Here is a 10,135-nt window from a genome sequence, read left to right as displayed (position 1 = left end):
CATTATGACACATTATGACATGGTTGACACATTATGACACATTATGACATGGTTATGACACATTATGACATGGTTGACACATTATGACATGGTTATTACACATTATGACATGGTTATTACACATTATGACATGGTTGACACATTATGACACATTATGACATGGTTTACACATTATGACATGGTTATTACACATTATGACATGGTTATTACACATTATGACATGGTTGACACATTATGACATGGTTATTACACATTGTGACATGGTTTACACATTATGACATGGTTATGACACATTATGACATGGTTATTACACATTATGACATGGTTTACACATTATGACATGGTTTACACATTATGACATGGTTTACACATTATGACATGGTTATTACACATTATGACATGGTTATTACACATTATGACATGGTTGACACATTATGACACATTATGACATGGTTATGACACATTGTGACATGGTTATTACACATTATGACATGGTTGACACATTATGACATGGTTGACACATTATGACACATTATGACATGGTTATTACACATTATGACATGGTTATTACACATTATGACATGGTTGACACATTATGACACATTATGACATGGTTTACACATTATGACATGGTTTACACATTATGACACATTATGACATGGTTATGACACATTATGACATGGTTATGACACATTATGACATGGTTATTACACATTATGACATGGTTGACACATTATGACATGGTTATTACACATTATGACATGGTTTACACATTATGACACATTATGACATGGTTATTACACATTATGACATGGTTTACACATTATGACATGGTTATTACACATTATGACATGGTTTACACATTATAATAATAATAATAATAATAATAATAATAATATATGCCATTTAGCAGACGCTTTTATCCAAAGCGACTTACAGTCATGTGTGCATACATTCTACGTATGGGTGGTCCCGGAATCGAACCCACTACCCTGGCGTTACAGGCGCCATGCTCTACCAACTGAGCTACAGAAGGACCATATGACATGGTTATTACACATTATGACATGGTTATTACACATTATGACATGGTTTACACATTATGACATGGTTGACACATTATGACATGGTTGACAAATTATGACATGGTTATGACACATTATGACATGGTTGACACATTATGACATGGTTATTACACATTATGACATGGTTATTACACATTATGACATGGTTATTACACATTATGACATGGTTGACACATTATGACAGGGTTATGACACATTATGACATGGTTGACACATTATGACATGGTTATTACACATTATGACACATTATGACATGGTTTACACATTATGACATGGTTTACACATTATGACATGGTTGACACATTATGACATGGTTATGACACATTATGACATGGTTTACACATTATGACACATTATGACATGGTTTACACATTATGACATGGTTTACACATTATGACACATTATGACATGGTTTACACATTATGACATGGTTGACACATTATGACATGGTTATGACACATTATGACATGGTTTACACATTATGACATGGTTGACACATTATGACATGGTTTACACATTATTACACATTATGACATGGTTTACACATTATGACACATTATGATATGGTTTACACATTATGACATGGTTTACACATTATGACATGGTTTACACACTATTACACATTATGACACATTATGACATGGTTTACACATTATGACATGGTTTACACACTATTACACATTATGACACATTATGACATGGTTTACACATTATGACATGGTTTACACATTATTACACATTATGACACATTATGACATGGTTGACACATTATGACATGGTTGACACATTATGACATGGTTATTACACATTATGACATGGTTGACACATTATGACATGGTTTACACATTATGACATGGTTTACACATTATGACATGGTTATGACACATTATGACATGGTTATTACACATTATGACATGGTTATTACACATTATGACATGGTTGACACATTATGACATGGTTTACACATTATGACATGGTTATTACACATTATGACATGGTTTACACATTATTACACATTATGACATGGTTTACACATTATGACATGGTTGACACATTATGACACATTATGACATGGTTGACACATTATGACATGGTTGACACATTATGACATGGTTGACACATTATGACATGGTTGACACATTATGACATGGTTTACACATTATTACACATTATGACATGGTTTACACATTATGACATGGTTATTACACATTATGACATGGTTGACACATTATGACATGGTTGACACATTATGACACATTATGACATGGTTGACACATTATGACATGGTTATTACACATTATGACATGGTTTACACATTATTACACATTATGACATGGTTTACACATTATTACACATTATGACATGGTTTACACATTATGACATGGTTATTACACATTATGACATGGTTATTACACATTATGACACATTATGACATGGTTATTACACATTATGACACATTATGACATGGTTGACACATTATGACACATTATGACATGGTTATGACACATTATGACATGGTTTACACATTGTGACATGGTTATTACACATTATGACATGGTTATTACACATTATGACACATTATGAAATTGTTATGACAAATTATGACATCATAGTTATGACACATTATGACATCGTTATCACCATGTTATGACACTGGGTGTCAAGTAAAGCGTTACCGTGTATTGTGTCGGGAAATCTGTCTCGTGCCAAACTCAACAACACAGCATCACCACACACAGTTGCATGACTTTATAAATACATACAAAAATCTAAATCACAAACAGAATCACAACTACAAAAACAACAACAAAAACAACAGTTGGATAAAATCTTTGGGGGAAGCAACATTTCATCCAGTTCAGATAGCAACATGTTTCAAGCAGACCACCATAGTCCCTGTGCTCAAGAACACAAAGGCAACCTGCCTAAATGACTACAGACCCGTAACACTCACGTCCGTGGCAATGAAGTGCTTTGAAAGGTTGGTAATGGCTCACATCAACACCATTATCCCAGAAACCCTAGACCCACTCCAATTTGCATACTGCCCAAACAGATCCACAGATGATGCCATCTCTATTGCACTCCACACTGCCCTTTCCCACCTGGACAAAAATAAACACTTATGTGAGAATGCTATTCATTGACTACAGCTCAGCGTTCAACACCATAGTACCCACGAAGCTCATCACTAAGCTAAGCAACCTGGTACTAAACACCTCCCTCTGCAACTGGATCCTGGACTTCCTGACGGGCTGCCCCCAGGTGGGTAGGTAACAACACATCTGCTATGCTGATCCTCAACACTGGAGCTCCACAGGGGTGCGTGCTCAGTCCCCTCCTGTACTCCCTGTTCACCCACGACTGCATGGCCAGGCACGACTGCATGGCCAGGCACGACTCCAACACCATCATTAAGTTTCCAGACGACACAACAGCGGTAGGCCTGATCACTAACAACAACGTGACAGCCTACAGGGAGGAGGTCAGATACCTGGCCGGGTGGTGCTAGAATAACAACCTATCCCTCAACGTAACCAAGACTAAGGAGATGATTGTGGACTACAGGAAAATGAGGACCGAGCACGCCCCCATTCTCATCGAGGGGGCTGTGGTGGAGCAGGTTGAGAGCTTCAAGTTCCTTGGTGTCCACATCAACAACAAACTAGAATGGTCCAAACACACCAAGACAGTCTTGAAGAGGGCACAACAAAGCCTATTCCCCCTCAGGAAACGAAAAAGATTTGGCATGGGTCCTGAGATCCTCAAAAGGTTTTACACCTGCTACGGCAACTGCTCGGCCTCCGACCGCAAGACCCTACAGAAGGTAGTGTGTACGGCCCAGTACATCACTGGGGCAAAACTGCCTGCCATCCAGGACCTCTACACCAGGCGGTGCCCTAAACATTGTCTAAGTCCCCAGCCACAGTCTGTTCTCTCTACTACCGCATGGCAAGCGGTACCGGAGTGCCAAGTCCAGGACAAAAAGGCTTCTCAATAGTTTTTACTCCCAAGCCGTAAGACTCCTGAACAGGTAATTAAATTAAATCTGCTACCCAGACTATTTGCTTTGTGTGTCCCTCCAATCCCCCCAACCCCTCTTTTACGCTACTGCTACTCTCTGTTTATCTTATATGCATAGTCACGTTAACTATACATTCATGTGCATTCTACCGCAATTGGCCCGACCAATACAATACAGTCTACCATATCAGATACACCATAGACTATACCAGGGCTCTCTATTTCTGTTCTAGGTTCAATACAGTCTACCATATCAGATACACTATAGACTATACCAGGGCTCTCTATTCTTGTTCTAGGTTCAATACAGTCTACCATATCAGATACACCATAGACTATACCAGGGCTCTCTATTCCTGTTCTAGGTTCAATACAGTCTACCATATCAGATACACCATAGACTATACCAGGGCTCTCTATTCCTGTTCTAGGTTCATTACAGTCTACCATATCAGATACACCATAGACTATACCAGGGCTCTCTATTCCTGTTCATGGAGACCTACCCTCCTGTAGGTTTTCACTCTAACCGCAGTTGTAACTAACCTGATTCAGTTTATCAACCAGCTAATTATTAGAATCAAGTATGGTAGATTAGGGTTGGAATTAAAACCTACAGGAAGGTCTCTCTCCAGGAACAGGGTTGGAGTTAAAACCTACAGGAGGGTCTCTCTCCAGGAACAGGGTTGGAGTTAAAACCTACAGGAAGGTATCTCTTCAGGAACAGGGTTGGAGTTAAAACCTACAGGAGGGTATCTCTCCAGGAACAGGGTTGGAGTTAAAACCTACAGGAAGGTCTCTCTCCAGGAACAGGGTTGGAGTTAAAACCTACAGGAGGGTCTCTCTCCAGGAATAGGGTTGGAATTATAACCTACAGGAGGGTCTCTCTCCAGGAACAGGGTTGGAGTTAAAACCCACAGGAGGGTATCTCTCCAGGAACAGGGTTGGAGTTAAAACCTACAGGAGGGTATCTCTCCAGGAACAGGGTTGGAGTTAAAACCTATAGCAAAGTAGCTCTAGGAACAGGGTTGGAGTTAAAACCTACAGGAGGGTATCTCTCCAGGAACATGGTTGGAGTTAAAACCTACAGGAGGGTATCTCTCCAGGAACAGGGTTGGAGTTAAAACCTACAGGAGGGTATCTCTCCAGGAACAGGGTTGGAGTTAAAACCTACAGGAAGGTCTCTCTCCATGAACAGGGTTGGAGTTAAAACCTACAGGAGGGTCTCTCTCCAGGAACAGGGTTGGAGTTAAAACCTACAGGAGGGTCTCTCTCCAGGAATAGGGTTGGAGTTAAAACCTACAGGAGGGTGTCTCTCCAGGAACAGGGTTGGAGAGCCCTTGTCTACACCATCAGACACTATACTGCACTTCACACTGCGTTCTTTTTTTTAAATTTTACATTCAATTAAGGACAGAAAGGGTTTGAAATGACTTCAAATGGTATTCCTAATGGCACAGAACTATCGACTGGGGAGGCAGTGTCAGAGCGATGCAGCTGAAGGCTATTCCTGCTATCACAAACATCAAAGAGAAACATTAATGCCTCCCCTCCATAGGGGGTGTACTCTTTATCTATTCCTTCATTTCTACATTTTAAAAATATATATTCCCGTACTGCTGTAACGTATTGCTGAGAATAAACTCCACATGCTGTCCGATACTGTTGTACTATCGATCAGTTTAATTAGTCATACTTTTATTCCTTGTTTTCCACCTATGGAACTGTTGCTAGGGTTACAAAACGAAACATAAATCAACTAACCAAAAAAATAATAATAATACTGTATTGGGTTGCAAAAATTCTGACAGTTTTACCCCCAAAAAATTCCCAGGTTTTCCCAGACATCCTGTTTGGAAGCCACGTGGAATCAGGAAATAAGCACCGTACTGCTGCAATGTGCTAAATGGCAACAACTGCAGCTTCTTCCTATCTTCACGGCCATTTATCTATTCCCACGGTGTGAAACTGTTCTAGTTATGATAGAAAAAGGTTACATTTTTAGGAATATTTGTCTTGACTTGAACCTGACTCAACTGATTGTAAAACGCACATGGATTAATGTAAAAACATATATTTTTTTAAATTGCAAACTCTTCTCTGATCGACCTAATTCTGACAAGTAGCCCCCACTAATACCTGCCCAGTGGCAAGTAGCTCCCACTAATACCTGCCCAGTGGCAAGTAGCTCCCACTAATACCTGCCCAGTGGCAAGTAGCCCCCACTAATACCTGCCCAGTGGCAAGTAGCCCCCACTAATACCTGCCCAGTGGCAAGTAGCCCCCACTAATACCTGCCCAGTGGAAAGTAGCTCCCACTAATACCTGCCCAGTGGCAAGTAGCTCCCACTAATACCTGCCCAGTGGCAAGTAGCTCCCACTAATACCTGCCCAGTGGCAAGTAGCCCCCACTAATACCTGCCCAGTGGCAAGTAGCCCCCACTAATACCTGCCCAGTGGCAAGTAGCCCCCACTAATACCTGCCCAGTGGCAAGTAGCCCCCACTAATACCTGCCCAGTGGCAAGTAGCCCCCACTAATACCTGCCCAGTGGCAAGTAGCTCCCACTAATACCTGCCCAGTGGCAAGTAGCTCCCACTAATACCTGCCCAGTGGCAAGTAGCCCCCACTAATACCTGCCCAGTGGCAAGTAGGTCCCACTAATACCTGCCCAGTGGCAAGTAGCCCCCACTAATACCTGCCCAGTGGCAAGTAATTCCCACTAATACCTGCCCAGTGGCAAGTAGCCCCCACTAATACCTGCCCAGTGGCAAGTAGCCCCCACTAATACCTGCCCAGTGGCAAGTAGCCCCCACTAATACCTGCCCAGTGGCAAGTAGCCCCCACTAATACCTGCCCAGTGGTGACTTCACTAATCAGTGATCACTGTCCTATTGTATGTATTAGAGATACCAAACAGAAAGTTCCTCGTACAATTAGTTATTATAATTAGGGAAGAGACATTTTTTTTTTACATTTCTCCCCAACAAACTTTTCTTCATGATGTGTGTGAGATCTGCCTTCTCCTCTATCAGCTGTGACCCTGAATCAGCTCTACAATGGTTCACATCTATTGATATCTCTCCTAGCAGACAAACACGCAACCTTTAAATGCCTCTATGTAACTTTCAGATCTTATGATGAGAAATCATTCCTGGGCCCAGGTTAGAAACACCCACTCTGTGGATGACTGGCAGCTTCTCAGGCAATTAAGAATTACACTTCCTTCATCAAGAAAGGTAAATCTAGCTTCTTTCTAAGTTTTATCTCAGATTCTGCTGGTGATTTAAAAAAAAAACAGTTCATGCACTTGAAGCGTGGAGATTTCTCTCTTTCACTACCCAAGCTAATTTTGTCAGACTCTTGCATCATTACTGAGACAAACAAAATAAATTAAGTGATGCTTTTAATCAGCATTTTATCTTAGCAGGCTTTTTGAATTGACCCTGGAGTCGACTGCCTACCACCCCCCCCAACCCCAGCCGCTAATTGGCAGGGTGGATGTTCTGTCTGCTTCTAGTGAAACTTTGTTTTCATTTCAACAACTTTCTAGTTGAGATGTGCTAGATGCCATGTGCAAAATTGGTGTAAAAAAATCCACTGTGGCTGATTTGATTTGATATGTAATACATGTATCACTAGCCACTTTAACTATGCCACTTTGTTTACATACTCATCTCATATGTATATACTGTACTCGACACCATCTACTGTATCTCGCCTATGCTGCTCTGTACCATCACTATTCATATATCTTTATGTACATATTCTTTATCCCCTTACACTGTGTATAAGACAGTAGTTTTGGAATTGTTAGTTAGATTACTTGTTGGTTATTACTGCATTGTCGGAACTAGAAGCACAAGCATTTCGCAACACTCGCATTAACATCTGCTAACTATGTGTATGTGACAAATAACATTTGATTTGCATATTTCTGATCCTCTGATTGCAGAATCTTTTAAAACATATGTTGTACCTTACAATTATTTCTGGTGCAATTCCCAGGGTCCGGAAGGCAGCCTATATACTCCCCCTTCACAAGGGTGGTGATCCGTGTGACCAAAAATAAAATAAAAATTGACTAGAAAAAAAATGATAGAAGCCATTTTAAATTACTCAATTTACCTCCTTTTTAACTATGACATGTAATTCTAAATGAACATCAGTCAGACCAGGTAATGTCACCATCTCTGCTACTTCTTTGGGGTTTAAATGGTGGTCCTAATTGTTTGAATTGGAAGGAATCCCACTGGGCATCCCTCTGGGCATCCCTCTGGGCATCCCACTGGGCATCCCTCTGGGCATCCCACTGGGCATCCCACTGGGCATCCCTCTGGGCATCCCTCTGGGCATCCCACTGGGCATCACACTGGGCATCCCACTGGGCATCCCACTGGGCATCCCACTGGGAATCCCACTGGGCATCCCTCTGGGCATCCCTCTGGGCATCCCTCTGGGCATCCCTCTGGGCATCCCACTGGGCATCCCTCTGGGCATCCCTCTGGGCATCCCACTGGGCATCCCACTGGGCATCCCACTGGGCATCCCACTGGGCATCCCTCTGGGCATCCCACTGGGCATCCCACTGGGCATCCCACTGGGCATCCCTCTGGGCATCCCACTGGGCATCCCACTGGGCATCCCACTGGGCATCCCTCTGGGCATCCCTCTGGGCATCCCACTGGGCATCCCACTGGGCATCCCTCTGGGCATCCCACTGGGCATCCCACTGGGCATCCCACTGGGCATCCCACTGGGCATCCCACTGGACATCCCACTGGGCATCCCACTGGGCATCCCTCTGGGCATCCCACTGGGCATCCCTCTGGGCATCCCACTGGGCATCCCTCTGGGCATCCCACTGGGCATCCCTCTGGGCATCCCACTGGGCATCCCACTGGGCATCCCACTGGGCATCCCACTGGGCATCCCTCTGGGCATCCCACTGGGCATCCCACTGGGCATCCCACTGGGCATCCCTCTGGGCATCCCACTGGGCATCCCACTGAGCATCCCACTGGGCATCCCTCTGGGCATCCCACTGGGCATCACACTGGGCATCCCTCTGGGCATCCCACTGAGCATCCCACTGGGCATCCCACTGGGCATCCCTCTGGGCATCCCACTGGGCATCCCACTGGGCATCCCACTGGACATCCCACTGGGCATCCCACTGGACATCCCACTGGGCATCCCACTGGGCATCCCTCTGGACATCCCACTGGGCATCCCACTGGGCATCCCTCTGGACATCCCACTGGGCATCCCACTGAGCATCCCACTGGACATCCCTCTGGGCATCCCTCTGGGCATCCCACTGGACATCCCACTGGGCATCCCACTGGGCATCCCTCTGGGCATCCCACTGGGCATCCCACTGGGCATCCCTCTGGGCATCCCACTGGGCATCCCACTGGGCATCCCACTGGGCATCCCATGGGCATCCCTCTGGGCATCCCTCACTAGAACCCTTCTTCACTCATTCAGAGGCTTTCGTAAAGTGGTCTGGACCAGGCTGCGTGCAGTTGGTTTGAAAATGATTATTTAAAGAACGCAGTGTGTATTTATTGATGGTGTTAAATCAGGTTTTCTGGACATAACAAGGATCAATTCTTGGTCCGGGTTCTTTTCACTATTAACAATATCAAATCAAATCAAATGTACACAAGACCTGTTGACGGTTTTTCTACATTTTACATTACAGACTTATTCTATAGTTGATCATCCCTCAGAAATCGACACACAATACCCAATCATGACAAAGCAAAAACAGAAATACATTATTTACATAAGCATACGGACCCTTTGCTATGAGACTCGAAATTGAGCTCAGGTTCATCCTGTTTCCATTGATGTTTCTAAATCAAATCAAATCAAATCAAATAAAATCAAATGTATTTATGAAGCCCTTCTTACATCAGCTGATGTCTCAAAGTGCTGTACAGAAACCCAGCCTAAAACCCCAAACAGCAAGCAATGCAGGTGTAGAAGCACGGTGGCTAGGAAAAACTTCCTAGAAAGGCC

The 10,135-nt window shown here is 43.3% G+C and overlaps 1 long non-coding RNA gene across 4 annotated transcripts; it reads right to left on the bottom strand.

Annotated features, from left to right (window-relative positions):
- Window positions 1-4,708: 4,708 nt before the first annotated feature.
- LOC127912990 (uncharacterized) lies at window positions 4,709-5,428 on the bottom strand. 4 transcript variants are annotated; one of them, XR_008084323.1, is made up of 3 exons: window positions 5,194-5,428; window positions 4,981-5,109; window positions 4,709-4,808 (listed from the first exon to the last, which is right to left on the bottom strand). It is a non-coding gene; the product is annotated as an uncharacterized LOC127912990 (long non-coding RNA). The 4 variants fall into 4 exon arrangements; XR_008084322.1 differs by lacking the exon at window positions 4,709-4,808 and adding an exon at window positions 4,823-4,894; XR_008084321.1 differs by lacking the exon at window positions 4,709-4,808 and adding an exon at window positions 4,825-4,851 and having other exon boundaries at window positions 5,151-5,428.
- Between the last annotated feature and the right edge of the window lie 4,707 nt (window positions 5,429-10,135).

The sequence above is a fragment of the Oncorhynchus keta genome, chromosome 28 (genome assembly GCF_023373465.1).
Source record: "Oncorhynchus keta strain PuntledgeMale-10-30-2019 chromosome 28, Oket_V2, whole genome shotgun sequence".
NCBI classification, from domain to species: domain Eukaryota; kingdom Metazoa; phylum Chordata; class Actinopteri; order Salmoniformes; family Salmonidae; genus Oncorhynchus; species Oncorhynchus keta.
The sequence above is the reverse complement of the archived record's forward strand: the minus strand, read 5'-3'. Positions and strand labels throughout refer to the sequence as shown.